Raw genomic sequence first — 15160 nt, 5'->3', positions numbered from 1 at the left:
CCCAGCAATCTGGGCATCACCTGGCACTTGTTATAAATGCAGACCCTCAGGCCCCACCTGCTGAATCTACATTGTACCAAGATCCCCAGGAAATTCTTATGTACATGAAAGTTTGAAAACCACGGATCCAGAAGTGTGTGAAAGCATAACTACTGCCAGAATTGTTAGCATATTCCCTTATTCATCTCTTTTTTATGAAACTAAATGTAGTGGTTTTGCTGATAGAGATGGAGGGGGGAAAAGAAATTTTGTTGTGACCAAAGTTGCTGCATTTTTTGCCTAGGGGTGGATCTAAAGTTTCATGTCAATCATTTTGTTTTGTGAGCAAAATCAAAGTCATGGGGAAAAAGGAGAGGGTGCAGAAAGAAGAAAATTGTGAATACATAGAATTTTATCACTGGAGGATAGAAAACAATCTCAATTATATATATAGTATATGTACTCAATACAGTAATGGTTAAATAAACCATGACACAACTATGCAAGAGCATATATAAAGAAATCAAAAATAACAAGGTCATTTTTCATGTACCAAGATGCAATGATCTCTAATGTAAACTTAGCTTAAAATATGCAAGGAGAAAAATGCAAGGGCAGCACAGCATATATAATGACTTATTATTCACGTAAGGAAAAGGACATAAGTGTGTATATGCATAGAACATCTCCGGAATGACACACAAGAAAGACACACAATGGTTACTGCCCAGAGGGGAGCTGAGGCACGAGGGACAGAAATGCAAGGAGACTGATATTCCACTGTGCATCTTTTAACATCTTTTGAATTATATGATAATATTATCCAATTAAAACAATATTTGAATCTAAGCATTGAAGAATTCCTAAAAAGTAGATAAGATACAGTTACCAAGATAATAAAGGAATCCCTTCTTCATTTTCCCTCATAGATGGTTATATGACTATGTCCAAACACTTTCTGTGAGTTACAGATCTGAGAAGTTGTGTCTAAAATTCACTGACACTGGAACTTAATCCATGTGCCTAGAATGCTCCTCACTGCCCCCCCACAACCCCCAAGAGCCCCCACTGATGCCAGTTCTCTTTGCAATACAAACTAAGCCTCTTCCTCTCTCAGCTGTGAACACATTTGCAGAAGGCTATGGTGGTTTTCCTTAGTCAGGGGTCAGAACGGCCAGCAGGGGCAGGCAGGTATCCCAAACGAGTAAAGCAGGCCTAGCCAAAACAAAGTGAGCCTTTACCCCTCCACCTGCAATGAAGCAGGGCAGCAACTATTCTGCTCCAAGGAAATACTACCATGGAGGAGACAGGGCCAGATGTTGCCATGTCTTCCCAGGGATGTCAGAAGCTGCTAAATTTATTTTAAATACCTCGATTTAAAAATGTTAATATTTTAATTTTTTAAAAACATTGTACAGACCAAATAAAATACATGTGCAGCTAGATGTAACCTACAAGTTCATAATCCACCCTGTCATCTTTCGTGTATGGAACCATGAAAATTTCTCTTTTTGTTATTTTATCATTGGAGCTGCTGAAAAGAAAAAAAAATCTCTTTTTAAAAAACTCAAACAGCTATATTTTGGAGATTCGACAATTTACTAATCTATCACTCCAAAATGTGCTGGATAATTTATTTGACAGTCACTGTGCTTGCCTAAGAACTAAAAATAACCACATTGTATGTGTGTGTGTGTTGTTTCTAAAGACCTGTGGTATTTATTATTGTTAGAATGCTTTTGATGTCTTTGGTGGTATGAACTGTGAGGTATCTCTGATGGATAGCATTTCACTGTATTTCACAGAATATACGTATACAGTCCATCAAAACTCTGGGGGTTATTTGCAAAACATAGTTCTCATTTTCCAACAAGCTTTCAGTGGAAGAAAGTTTCATAGAAAAAAATACAAATTTCGTACCACTCTACTTTGTGAGAACCTAAAGAGACTGTTAGATTATAAAAAAGAAAATTGAGGGATAAATTTAACACTTAAAAGTGATTCTTTCAGCAGGAGGTTTGGGCACCCAGCCAGATTAAGGAGAATTAGCTTTATACACACATCTTAACAGCAGTCTGAATATCCAATCTTCACTACTCTTTGCTTAAAGCCCAGTAGCTACTGAGTCATCCCAGCCAGCATGTCCCTTCTAACTTGTCATCCTGTTTGTTATCACTCTATGCCCTCTGCAGTACTCTGGACTTTGAATGTGAGATTACTTTATTTAAGTGAACTGCAATTGAAAAAAGAACACTTTTGATTGAATCTTGACCTGCAGTAATTGGGAACTTATGTAAGGACCCCATGATACTCATATTAAGGTTGATGGGAGTGTGGGAGGATCCCACTACTAAAGGCTGGGTGCAGAAGAGGGATAATGGAAACTGCAGGTGTTAGAAAGGTACCAACATACATCTTCCCCCTATAGTACATGGACTCAGTTTTTACACATGGCTATGCTTTCTATCCTGCTTAAGTAACATAAAAACTGATTAGGAAACTCAAGATCTTGCACTACATATAAAATCTGCATCCATTGCTTATGGTCTAAAGTAAACACAACAACTGACAATTCTTACAGAGTCTCAAAACCAAGAACCACCATGATAAAACAATTATACTGCAATGCTGAGGAAAGAGACATTTAATTACAGATACAATTTATGTGAATAAGCATAATCATTTTAAATTTCTAAATAAATAGGCATGTCATTAAATATAAAGCATCAGGAAAGGATTTCAAAATCTGTATGGTTCATCTGCGTTGGCAAATTTGATCTATTCAGAGTTTACTCTGGGCGGGGGGGTACTCACGATTCCATCTTTATAGCCCAACTGTTGGTTAACTTCCAAATGAAAATGCTTGAGTCAGCATGTATTTTCTGTAAGAAAGGTATTTTTCACATGCTATAGCCAAGCCAAGCTGTGTCTTCAACTGTTGTTAAGACACTAGTATATCTTTAAATCTTTTCCACTTATTGATTTCAGCAGATTATTTGTACACATTTCTCAGGCTATTCTGATATTTCAAACGCCTTGAAAATGTTGTTGCTACATAAATTAAATGGGCAATTAACATGTCACCATGCAATTCTATGCAATACATACTTGCAATGGGATGCTTGTGAGGGTACCATTATCCAAATTGTCCTATTCATCAGCCTTTCTAGAACTTCAGAGATGGGAGTCAGTCAGCTGGGTTCCAGTCATGGTGAATGGCATGGAATGATCTCGAGGAAACCACAAAGCACATCTTCCTATGTTTGCATTTCCTCATCTGTTAAATGAAGAGAAGACCTGGATCCTAATAGGACTTCTGTGAAACCCCCATGAAAGATTAAGAAAAGAATAAAGAACATGACAAAGTTAAGGTTTACATGCTCTTATTGTGGCAGAAGGGAAAAAAAAGCAGAAATGCATATGAATACCTCACAGTCTGTCACACAAAACACACATTTAAAAAATAACAAAAAACAACAAAAATAAGCAACCAAAAATAATTAACAGTAGTTCAAGTAATTTAAACCTGTATTCTCTCCTGAAAAAATACCAGATAGGTAAAATATACTCCTGGGCCACCACAAACTCTCCTAAAATCCCTTTGTCCATTTCTGCCATTTTCAACATCCATCTTCCACCCAGATGCCAGCTTGACCACCTCCCCCATCAAAGTCACCAGACTGAGCTCTAGGAAAGTCTTCATTAAATAGTGAACACATGAAATATACTATCAACTCAGCTTGACCTTACAACATAGGTGCTATGGTTTGAATGATGGTGTCCCTTACAAACTTAAATTTAATTAATTAATAATTAATTAAATTGTTGAAACTTAAGCCCCAGTGCAAGAGTATTGGGAGATGTGGCCCTTGGGTAGAGATTAAGTCATAAGGGCGAGGCTCTCATGACTGGGATTAGCACCCTTATAAACCGGCTTGAGGTCAAAAGGAGTACTCTCTTGCCCATCTGTCCCTCCTGCCATGTGAGGACACGGTGTACTTCCCTCCAGAGGATGCAGCAGCAAAGCACCATCTTGGAATCAGAGAGCAGCCCTCAACAGACACCAGTCCTACTGGTGCATTGATCTTGGACTTCTCAGCCTCCAAATTGTGACAAATTTCTGTGGTTTACAAATGACCAAGTCTGTGGTATTTTGCTGTAGCAGCACAAACAGACTAAGACAATGGATAACTGATCTAAGTTCCAAAACTAGTGGGCTTTGGACATGCCTTGGAAGTAGACAGATAAAGCAGTAGCCAAGATCTTTTCTCATCTTTGCATAAGCAAATCATAATTGACAAACATTAGTATCTCAGAGCATTCAACAAAGTGGCAATAAGTAAATAGATAAGTGATGAACATACAGAATCGAAGGGCTGACATGGGTTTTGGGTTTCTCTGGGTTGTGGTTCATCCCATGGCCAAGTACTGAAACTCTTCCTTGAATAACTATCTCCAGAGTTTGAGCCACTCAGGCTCTTGGTGACAAAGACAACTGATATGCTTGGATCCATCAAATAACATATCAGCAATTCATGCCCCACTGATAGTATGAAAGTGCTGCAATCATTTTATTCCAAAGACAGCATAAAGATTTACACCACATGTCAAGGCTAGATGTTGTTCTGCCACCAGGAAACTTGCTGTGTGAGACATACAAAAAATTAAACACCTCAAGAAATACAGCTTTCTGGAAAACATCAATACCTCTTCTTTTTATTGTTACATTTTTCTAATGAATCTTTCACTGCAACAACTTATGCAGAGAAGTTATGTATCCTGGAATTATTCTACTTTTTGATAACCATTTTTAAAGCTTTATACTTTATAAAGCTTTTTTTATTCTCCCAATTCACTTAAGAATCTGCAATATCCACCTCGAGGTTAACCTGAAACTCAATTTCACAGCTAATTCCAACTAAATGTCTTCTCCAGCTTTCTAGATGTCATCTAACCAGTTATATTCTCACTGATTCAGCAGCATATTCAAAGAGACAGAGAAGAACTGACATGATGCTGATGAAATTTAAACTTCAGGGTCCCTGTTGCACAGGCCCTCGGAGTGCCAAGAGTCCTTGGGAGTCCGTGTTCTAGCTGGGAGGAAACATGAAGAGGCATTTCTCTGTAAGCATTTGTGGCAAAGAGATCTTGAAAGAAAGGGAACCGGCCGGGAGCGGTGGCTCACGCCTGTAACCCCAGCACTTTGGGAGGCCGAGGCGGGCGGATCACGAGGTCAGGAGATCGAGACCATCCTGGCTAACACGGTGAAACCCCGTCTCTACTAAAAATACAAAATAAATTATCCGGGCATGGTGGCGGGCGCCTGTAGTCCCAGCTACTTGGGAGGCTGAGGCAGGAGAATGGTGTGAACCTGGGAGGCGGAGCTTGCAGTGAGCCGAGATTGCGCCCCTGCACTTCAGCCTGGGTGACAGAGTAAGACTCCGTCTCAAAAAAAAAAAAAAGAAAAAGAAAAAAGAAAAAGAAAGAGAACCAAATCATTTAACTGAATCATTTTGAAATAAATACTCACCTTTGCATCTAATTTTGTATTCACAATCTTTTCCTCTTTTTCTTAAAGAGGACCTCCCAAATTGTATGAGCTTCCAACTCCACTAAACCTGAGTCTGCCTGATAGAAGGCAAGGCATGTAAAAATACTTCTTAGTTTATACTCTCCACCGTGCAAGTTTTCAGTCTATAAAAAAACTCCTGATCTTTAAAAATAAAAAATAAAGGTCGAGGAGGGGGTAGTAAAAAGTTACTTTAAATGTATATTTTTAAGAATGCTGATTTCATTATGTATTTTCCAATACCAAAATATAAAATAAAATAAAACCTGCAGAACTTTTGGCTCTTTGACATTTCTCCCCACTGACTTAAAACTTTCAGATGAATGGGACATCTGGGTCCTGAGAAGAATGGTGTATTATTACTGCTCTCCACAATAGCAGGCCTAAGTGGACTTTTCATGTTTAGACTAGTAAACATAAAAAGCAAACCTATCTCACATGACTGATACGTTTGCCTTTAACAAAACAACCCGGGCCAAAAATTATTAGAAAACAGATCAGCAGCCCCACTGGACTCTGAAGCAATGTAATTAGGTAGTCCAACACTACATTTTGTCAAAAAATTCTGACAACCTAATAACCAGATTGTCATCAGACAGACATTGAAAAATGATACCAGGTTTGCTCCAGCATTAAAACAACACCACTTTCTGGGTTTTTTTTTATTCTGTAAAAATAAAAATAAAAAATCTATCAGTGATGCATCCCATTGGTCTGGATGGTGTTTAAATGAGTCTGTGCCACTTGAAGGATGGCAAAGGAAGTTTTGTTTTGATTTAAAGTTTAAGAAAGAATTCTTCTTAGGACCACCTGCTTGACGTTAATCATGAAATCCTTATGTGTTAAGAGGGGTAATTATAAAAGGGAATGCTAATAACAATACTAACCGGCATTTATGGAGTGTTTAGATTGTGCCAGGCACTGGATTTCATTCTCTGTATTACTGGACTCCCAACAGCCTTTGATGAGAGGTGCTACTGTCACCCTCATTTTCAGAGGTGGAAGGGAGGCTTATCAAGGCTAAAGAATCCACTTGCACACCCAACAGATGCCACCTCATGTTCTTAACCTCTTCAATGTGTTGTTGAGAAGATGGTTATTTTGGATTTGATGGGGTGAGGTGGTGGGCACTGGGGATAAGAGGTGTTCTTTTCAAGAAAACCATTACGTATGTGGCCTTCCAGAAGATAGTAATCTAGTATGTAGTCTGGCCTGTAAGTCAAATTTTATGTATAGTGTGACACTGAAGAAAAAACGTTGTAATTATAGATTATTCACACAGTTAATGCAATTAAATAGAAAAAGGTAGAAACATTAAGATATAGGCTTAGGTTCAAATATACTCTAGCCTCCATTTAATTAGTCAATTATAAAAAATTGTCCACTAACCTGTACAAGAATAAACCTCAGGGAGTACATTTCTAAGATGACCTTTGGAACCCTAGTATCTGAAAATCTTACCATTTTATCTATTAGGATATAAATGAGTTATCAGGTGTAAATCACTGTCAAATTTGCACATACAAATGGTGTGGCTGATAGTCAGTAATAATTCAATGACACCAATTTTTTCCCCAAACACATGAAAACACCCCAGACTACTCAGTCAGCCACGCCATGGCTAGATTTGCAAGGCACTATAAAGTTTCCAAAGTATTTGTCCACCATGTGATTTTGTTTGACATCCACACGCCTACCTTATTTCTTTTTCTTTTTTTTTTTTTTTTTTTTTTTTTTGAGACAGAGTCTCACTCTGTTGCCCAGGATGGAGTGCAGTGGTGCAATCTTGGCTCACTGCAGCCTCTGCCTCCTGGTTCAAGCAATTCTCCTGCCTTAGCCTCCCAAGTAGCTGGGACTACAGACATGCGCCACCATGCCTGGCTAATTTTTATATTTTTAGTAGAGACAGGGTTTCACCATGTTGGCCAGGATGGTCTTGATCCCCTAACCTCGTTATCCGCCCACCTCGGCCTCCCGAAGTGCTGGGATTACAGGCGTGAGCCACCTCACCCAGCCAAGCCTATATTATTTCTTAAACACAAAAAGATCATTCCGAATTTCATAAACAATGTTGAGCAAAATATGCCACGCACAAAGAGGCCCATACCGTATGATTCTATTTATTATATAAAAATAGCCCAGGCACAGTGGCTCACATCTGTCATCCCAACACTTTGGTGGCTAAGGTATGAAGATTGCTTGAGGGCAGGGGTTCAAGACCAGCCTGGGAAACATAATGAGACTCTGTCTCTTATAAAAAACAAAATTAACCAGGTGTGGTGGTGCATACCTGTGGCCCTAGCTACTTGGGAGGCTAAGACGGGAGGATCACCTGAGCCCAGAAAGTCAAGGCTGCTGTGAGCTATAATTGTGCCACTGCACTCCAGTCTGGGTGACAGTGCAAGACCCTATCTCAAAAAAAAAAAAAAAAAAAAAAAAACCACCCAAAAACACACACAAATTCAAAAACATGGTAAAACCAATCTCAGATGAGTCAAGATAGTGACAGCCTCAGTGGAAGCAAGCAGGGTAGTGAGTGGAAGATGGCATGAGAGGGTCATGTTCTACCTCTTATTCTAGATGCTGGTTCCTTAGGCATGATGACTTTGGGAAAATTCATCAAAATGTACAACTTGGATTTACAAGTATACAAATCCTATAGCATGTTATGCTTCTACAGAAAATTGACATAAAACAACCATTCTCTCCCTTTCAGTTTGCTAACTAGACCAAGAAGAAAAGATACACTGAGAAAGAGGGTGGGCACTCTGAAAACACTGAGAAGTTTGACTTTACAAACTATTGAGCTACTGACAGTCTTGTTAAAACGTCTTAGCGTGCCTTTCCCTCACGGCATCAATTTATATAGCAATTCACTATATTAATTCCTGTAATGAAAGTGTGAGGAGATCTGTAGTCAATCATAATTGTGCCCTGCAAATTCCAGAAAATGTTTGCTGGGATGTAAGCCTCTGATGGCTGGCTCAGCAAGTGATTTAGAGCAATGTGGTGAACTTTCATAATAACAGTTCATTAACAATTGCATTTAAAATGTAAACACTTGATACGTTTTTAGAAACATCAGTACTGATTAGGTTTATTTCACTTTACAGAAAGTCAGAAGATAATATGCTAAGTAGATTTTCCTTTCTTCCCTCTCAACGATAAATTAAATAATAGTAGGTTAGACCTAGTTTTGTTTTCAGTTTCTATGAATGAGAAATGTGAAGACCATGGGGGTACCAACTCAGTCTCTCTTCTCCAGTTTTGTGTTTAGGGAGCACAGACTTGAAATGTATTTTGTGCATCTTCCAAGACTAAATACTGAGGTTATGTTTGTGCAGCTGTCTGAATAAAACTGATGCTACCTCAAAAAATAAGTTGATTCAGTCACAAAAAATTACCAAGCAAAGTATTAATTGATTTAATTGCCCTGTTTTTATTTAAAGCTAGACAAGAACTATAGGGGAGGGACCTTATCAATGATGTTAACAGATATATATGTATATGCCCAGCACCTAGCCAAATTATAGAAAGAGCATGGGAACTGCTTAATGATTTGCTTTACCAGTCAATCTTTATGTGGAGTGGGGCACAGTTAATGATAGTTATCATTTTTGGCCTGAGTTCCTTTAAATTATCAATTTAACATTTTTATTAAATATATGCATTTCAAGTACATTTATCTCCATTGCTTTTTTGACTAAAAAATAAAGACAAGGAATTCAAATGTTTGGATTATTTTCCCTCACTCATACCAAATACAAGGAAAGTAAACATACTGAAGTTAAAGTAATATTCTTAGCTTGACAAATCACATATTGGGGACATGAGAAGCCTAAATTATCTGAAGGCAATTAATTGTTCTTTGTCAACGGAAAGAAGAATTTGGCTCCCAAACTGGATAAAATTCCAGCAAGTAATGACCAATAATGGCAATAATAGTAACATTATATTTTTCCTGTCTCTTGATTATCAACAATCAAGAGGCTATAGCAAATAAATATACAAATATATACTGTGAAAATATCAATATTTGTGTCTACAAGAAGGATGAAAAATTAACTTTGTATAGTAATATCCCTCCACTGTATTTAGGAAAATATAATACAACAGACCTTTAAGAATGGGTGTTCCTTCTGGTACTTGAAGTAAGCACACAAACAAACATATTGTGGAACTGGTGGGGAAAAAAACAATCATCCAGAATCACAGGGCTGAAGAGAGCCCAGGATGTCACCTGGCCTGTCATGTCCAGATTACTAGCAAGTTTCATTTAATTCCAGCATCACAGGCTGCTCTTATATTCCCTGGGTTCCCTCTCCTGGCTCCGCCTAAAGACAGACCCAAAGACCAAAAAAACCTACCATGTAGTCCAAGTCGTCTAATGCTAGCAAGCCCCTGAATCTTGCCACATAGGGCCCACTTATAATTGCAGTAACATGTCTCTTTCCTAGGCTAATTGCTATTCTCAGAGAAAAATCTCTGTTTTGACAATTTTTCCTATCCCTTAGAAAAAATGGTTCAGGAATAGATTCTAGTACTATTTTTCATACATGAAATAAATATTCTATTTATTCTATTACATTTCTGTTCTATAAGTGTATGGTTAGATGGTTGTTACTATTCTTTCTGGCTACTGGAGATACAAAGTCTGGTTTATATACCCTAACCAGCATTAGTCCATGCCCACATAAGCATTTAATGAGAAAGGATCCTGGGGCTACATGCTCCATAGTTATGTGAAATTGGATACTCTAAAGGGGAAATCACTTTTTCTGAAGTGTAACCATTAACTGAAAGAGAAAGCTTGGTGTGGCATGAGTCATGGGTAACATCGGTGAATCACAGTCCTCATGGGCAGGTGGCCATCTCTGAAGAGGATTTCAGAGATGCTCTCCCCACCTTGATCAATTAAATTCTCTTACTAGGATACAAAACATCGTATTCCATGGTTAAAGTATGAAATGCCTACATAACCAGATAAAATGACACAATTGTTCCAAAAGTTCAGTTATTTACATACTCCTTTCATGATCTGTATAATATCTATGAGCCAGTGTTCTATATTAATACAAAATTTCTCTTTAAATCAACTCAATTTTGCCAGTCTAAATTAACTTTTTGAAGAAGACAATTTTATATCCCCACTGTAAATATCCAATGTCACTGGTATACATATTGTATATAGCCAATATCACTTGCCATAAATAGAAGGAAACTGAAAAGATTTCATGTGACTAACCAAAAATGTATTCATTCATCTCATCTCATGTACCACATGGAATACTGTAACAAACTGGTTTAAATTCATACTAGAGAGTAAATGAATGATAGAATTCTCAACACCCCTCCATCCTGTCCTATTAATGAGATTAAAGGTTGAGAGACCACCAAAAGAGGCAGGCAGGGCCCTGAGATCCTGAAGGAGCATGTATTCAGGATAGGGGGTATAGGGGGTGGGGTTGGATGTCACAAGCTATGAGAAGTAAGGGTACAAAAGAGCAGACAGTAGCCCACTTTATGATTATTTATATCTGGGGCTGTCCCTGAATGTGTCATAGAGGAAGTCCTCTGTACTGTTTGATTTGAAGGCCCTTCTACTTCTATGCACCATCTCTTTTAGACATCCACATCTGAGCTCACAAATTATCCATCACAAAGAAATCACATGCTGTTAATAGGTCTCTTCATTGTGGCTGACAGTGCAAAACAAATGCCAGTCCCTGTGCTGAGATACAGATTTCTGGAATACTAACTGGGATTCCCAATGTGGGGAGACACAGTACCTAGAGGTCACTCCAAGAACTCCTGGAACATGCTCCTGACTTCTGTTGCTTCTTGCCATACTTGCCACAGAGTGTCATTATATTCTAGCTCTCTCTGGGTATCCTTCTCTCCAATCAGATTCTCAATTCTCTCATCATCTTTCTATTGCTCTTAACACCTAGCTCTCAGCAAAACAAGTGCCCAATTTATAGAAAAAGCGAGTAAGTGAATCTGAATGAATCAACCACAAGTGAATGAATGAATGAATGAATGAATGAATGAATGAATGAAAACAGATCAGCTTTGTAGAAAGAAGCACCTGCTTACCTAAGGTATGTCCCCAAATTATCCCAACCTCATCTAAAGTTACCAGGGAACACAGCACAAATCCATTAGCATCCCGCTGCCTTTTCAGACAAATGACAGGTTCTTCTTCCCTTGCCTGATCAAAAGATTTGCTGCACTCTCTCTCTTAAATTGCCTCCTTGTTACAAACTGTGCAATCTTGGTCAACTTACCTAACCTCTCTGAACATCTGTTCCCTTACTTGTTAAATATATAAGAACAATATCTGCCCCATGAATTGTGATAAAGATTAAATGAGAGATTTCAAGAAAAGTGACTGTAGTATATCAAAAGCCAAAAAGCCAGCTACATTTTTGGACCAGATCACAATGCCACGACAAATATCAATGGAATAATGGTCCACAATGTCACACCACATGCTTTCATTCTGCTGTCCTCATGACTCCCCTGTTTGCCAGCATCAGGGTTTTTCATGTTTACAAAGAAAATGGAGCAGGTTAGCAGGTCTCAGTGGCATTAATGGGCAAAGCATCATGGGCAACTGTTGTTCATAAATGCACCTTCTCAAATGTATCCTGGGTTGATGATGACCACAGTTCATTTCCATTTTGAAGGGCCCTCCATTTTTTACTTCTTTCTCAGTCTGAATCTCCTATACTTGCAATACTGACAGAGCTTCCCTTGTTTCTAAATCAGAAAGATGAGCACGTGCAGCCACAGGAAGAGAAATCTGGAACCTGATGCCTATAATATTTTTCAGACAGAGAATATTCCCCCAGTGTCTCTACCCAGGAGATAGTAAACTACTCTGACATTTCAGCTGTTGCCCCTCCAAGCAGATTCACACACCTCTCGGCTAACACCCCCTTTGGGCAGGCATCTACTCATGTTTACAGTTATTCATTATGACTGGCTATACACAGACAGTGCCTTCGGTGTCAAACTGAATGGCCCCTTAGACCCCCATTCCAAGACAGCCAGAAGATACAGACATATATTAAATAAGACACAGGCAGGAAAACTGCACTGACTTCCTTGAGATGGGGAGGCTGAAGCCAACCAAAGCTGACCTGCTAGAGAGTCCTCCAGAGCTCCAGTGTGGGAAGACTCACAGCAAGGAGCATGGGATCAAAATTTTTGAGGTGCTTCAGGGTCAGAAAGTTTTCCAGAACAGCTTCTGTGGATGTCTGTGAACAAATATGCCAGCAAGGAAAAAGATAAACTATTTTGCAGGGAAATCATCTTGAACCAGAAGGGCCAGCATGCATTCTAAGTGCCAGGGCAAGTTCCCAACCCTCTGAGCTAGCGCACATCTATTGTGATTCCACATATCTCTCCGTGGAATAATCTGTCCAAGAACACACAAGCGGAGAAGTGCCCTTCTCCATCTACAATCATCTAAATGTAGAGTCACGGGAGAAGGTGAGAGGCAGTGACTTCAAGAGGTGGCCTCTAGACCTCAGAATCCACTCTAATGAACACCCTGTGTTTAAACAAGGGATCTCACATTTCCTCAAAAGGCAGTTAGACACATTCACATACTTAGGAGTGAATCTAAGAACTCTAGAAAGAACGGCACATTTCCCCACTGACACAGCTGTATTGAAAAATCAACATGTGGCTCTAAGGGAAATGAGAAAACACAACTGGTGATTTCTAGCACGGCATCCAATCTTCATTTTTGTGATCCCTCAATTCTCAGTTCAAGTATAAATAGACTTTTTCCCCCCGAAGTAGGAAAAGGATTAAGTAGGCAGGACATTTTCTAAGTTCTGTGTAGCATATGTTCATAAGCTTTCCTTTTGTAGCATTTATGGATTCATTCTGGAGTAGGGTTAAGCTGGAGCAAAGCAATGTGGCATGCTTGCAATTTGCTTTATCAGGAGAAGCAAGCACAGACTGCAGAGGCCACCTCGACCTGAGCAGCAAAGAAGCTTCCCAGAACACTGAGGGAGACACTGATTATTTTCCTTACAGGGATGCTCAAGCTGAGCATTCTCCTTGCAAAATAGTCAATGAGTTTCATTCAAATTATCCTCAGGAAAGCAGTGGCCAAACAGACACAAGTGATCATTATCATACGAACTTAATTTCTGACCAAATTCCACAATCACACTGCTCTTCCTGAAGTCAGTCAGGCAGTATCTATACTGCTACACAAACCTCAGGGTCAGCATTCCAATCCATCCCAACCTAAGGATCCCATTCAGCAGCAGAGGTGCTTTTCGAATCTGTACATCCACTTCGGTACCTTCTATCCACACAATAGAACACAGTGCAGCAGGAGATGAGGATGCAGTAGGAGAATTCTTAATGTTCACAATATAATGTTGAATGGAAAAAGCAGTATGTGCCATTTTCTTAAAAAACATGCCTACGTAAGGAACTAACTGGGAAAAAAACACCCAGAAATGTCACATGGAGTCATCTCTGGACTGTAGGATTATACGCAATTTCTATTTTCTTCTCTTATGCTGAAATGGTTTCCAAATATTTTAAAATGCAAATGCATTACTTTTATAATAGTAATAAAGTAATTCTAAAGGGACTTAAATATATAGACTATGATTCTCAAAATGCAGGAGTTAAAGAAAAAAATAAAGACATAGACTGAACCTTACAAAAAAGATTTTTATCCACAAAACAAAGAAGCATTTTCACTAAAACAATATAATTAACCTGCACCATTAGGAAAGGACTACATCGTATTTCACATTCAATTTTGTTATTATCACCATCACTACTTCTTAAGCATCTGCTGTACACAATGCCCTGCAGCAGGTATAAGTACTCAAAAATAAACCAGGTGGTAACTAAGTTATTTACATCACTGGGACTCTTCCAGTGTTATTAAAGTTGAAGAACTTGAAAAGCAGCATTTATTAATAACAGGGGCATTAATCCAGCTGCCTGCCCTGTACTCCACTCACCCAGAGAGTCTCTCCCAGTCCTGCCAAGTAAGATTAAGTAGAATTAAGATGGCAGCTAACCAGGTAGACCTTGTGCCCTGGGCCACAGGTGACTCTGGCAAGGGTGGGCACCTGAACTACATCAAACCATTCAGATTCTTTCTCCCAGGAAGGAGAATACAGGAATACAGTTAGTCTCTATCACCCCCTTGAATGAGGCACAGGGAGTTGCATGGGTGGCCATAGCTGGCTGGATATGCAAAGAAGCCAGTCTGCAGACAGAAGAGGTGAGAAGCTATGAGGATCCTGAGACAGTCCACTGCTCTTTAGGATGGAGATGCTGAGAGATATGTTTGTCCATTTACCCATCCCACTCTGGTTAGTTTTTGAGGGTCAACCACTTCCTGGCCTAAGGCTTCAGGAAGCTCACCATCTAACCTTTTGTCAAATGAGTAAGCTATCCTGTGGCCTTGTAGAAGCCTCACCTTTCATCATTTTTGTCACTCTTTGTTTTGCATTGTTTCTTGAAAACAAATTATCCCTAAGACATAGTTGCAAGATTCAGAACTCTGAACTCTCTTCCCCTACTCATTACAAGCTGAATCCCTCTTCTTGTCCTTCTTTCAGA

At 39.1% G+C, this 15160-nt stretch overlaps 1 protein-coding gene across 20 annotated transcripts in view; it reads right to left on the bottom strand.

Moving 5' to 3' along the window:
* Positions 1-15160, bottom strand: part of FHIT (fragile histidine triad diadenosine triphosphatase) — a 1508090-nt gene that overhangs the window by 1436461 nt on the left and 56469 nt on the right. The window contains exon 3 of one of the 20 annotated variants that reach the window (XM_063661900.1): positions 3088-3295. The exons of the other annotated variants lie outside the window; for them this stretch is intronic. The gene's annotated coding sequence lies outside the window, so the exon portion shown is untranslated. The remainder of the gene's footprint in view (positions 1-3087; positions 3296-15160) is intronic. 20 annotated transcript variants of the gene reach the window in all.

This window comes from Pongo pygmaeus, chromosome 2 (genome assembly GCF_028885625.2).
Source record: "Pongo pygmaeus isolate AG05252 chromosome 2, NHGRI_mPonPyg2-v2.0_pri, whole genome shotgun sequence".
Taxonomy (NCBI): domain Eukaryota; kingdom Metazoa; phylum Chordata; class Mammalia; order Primates; family Hominidae; genus Pongo; species Pongo pygmaeus.
This window is presented reverse-complemented; position numbering and strand designations above follow the sequence as displayed.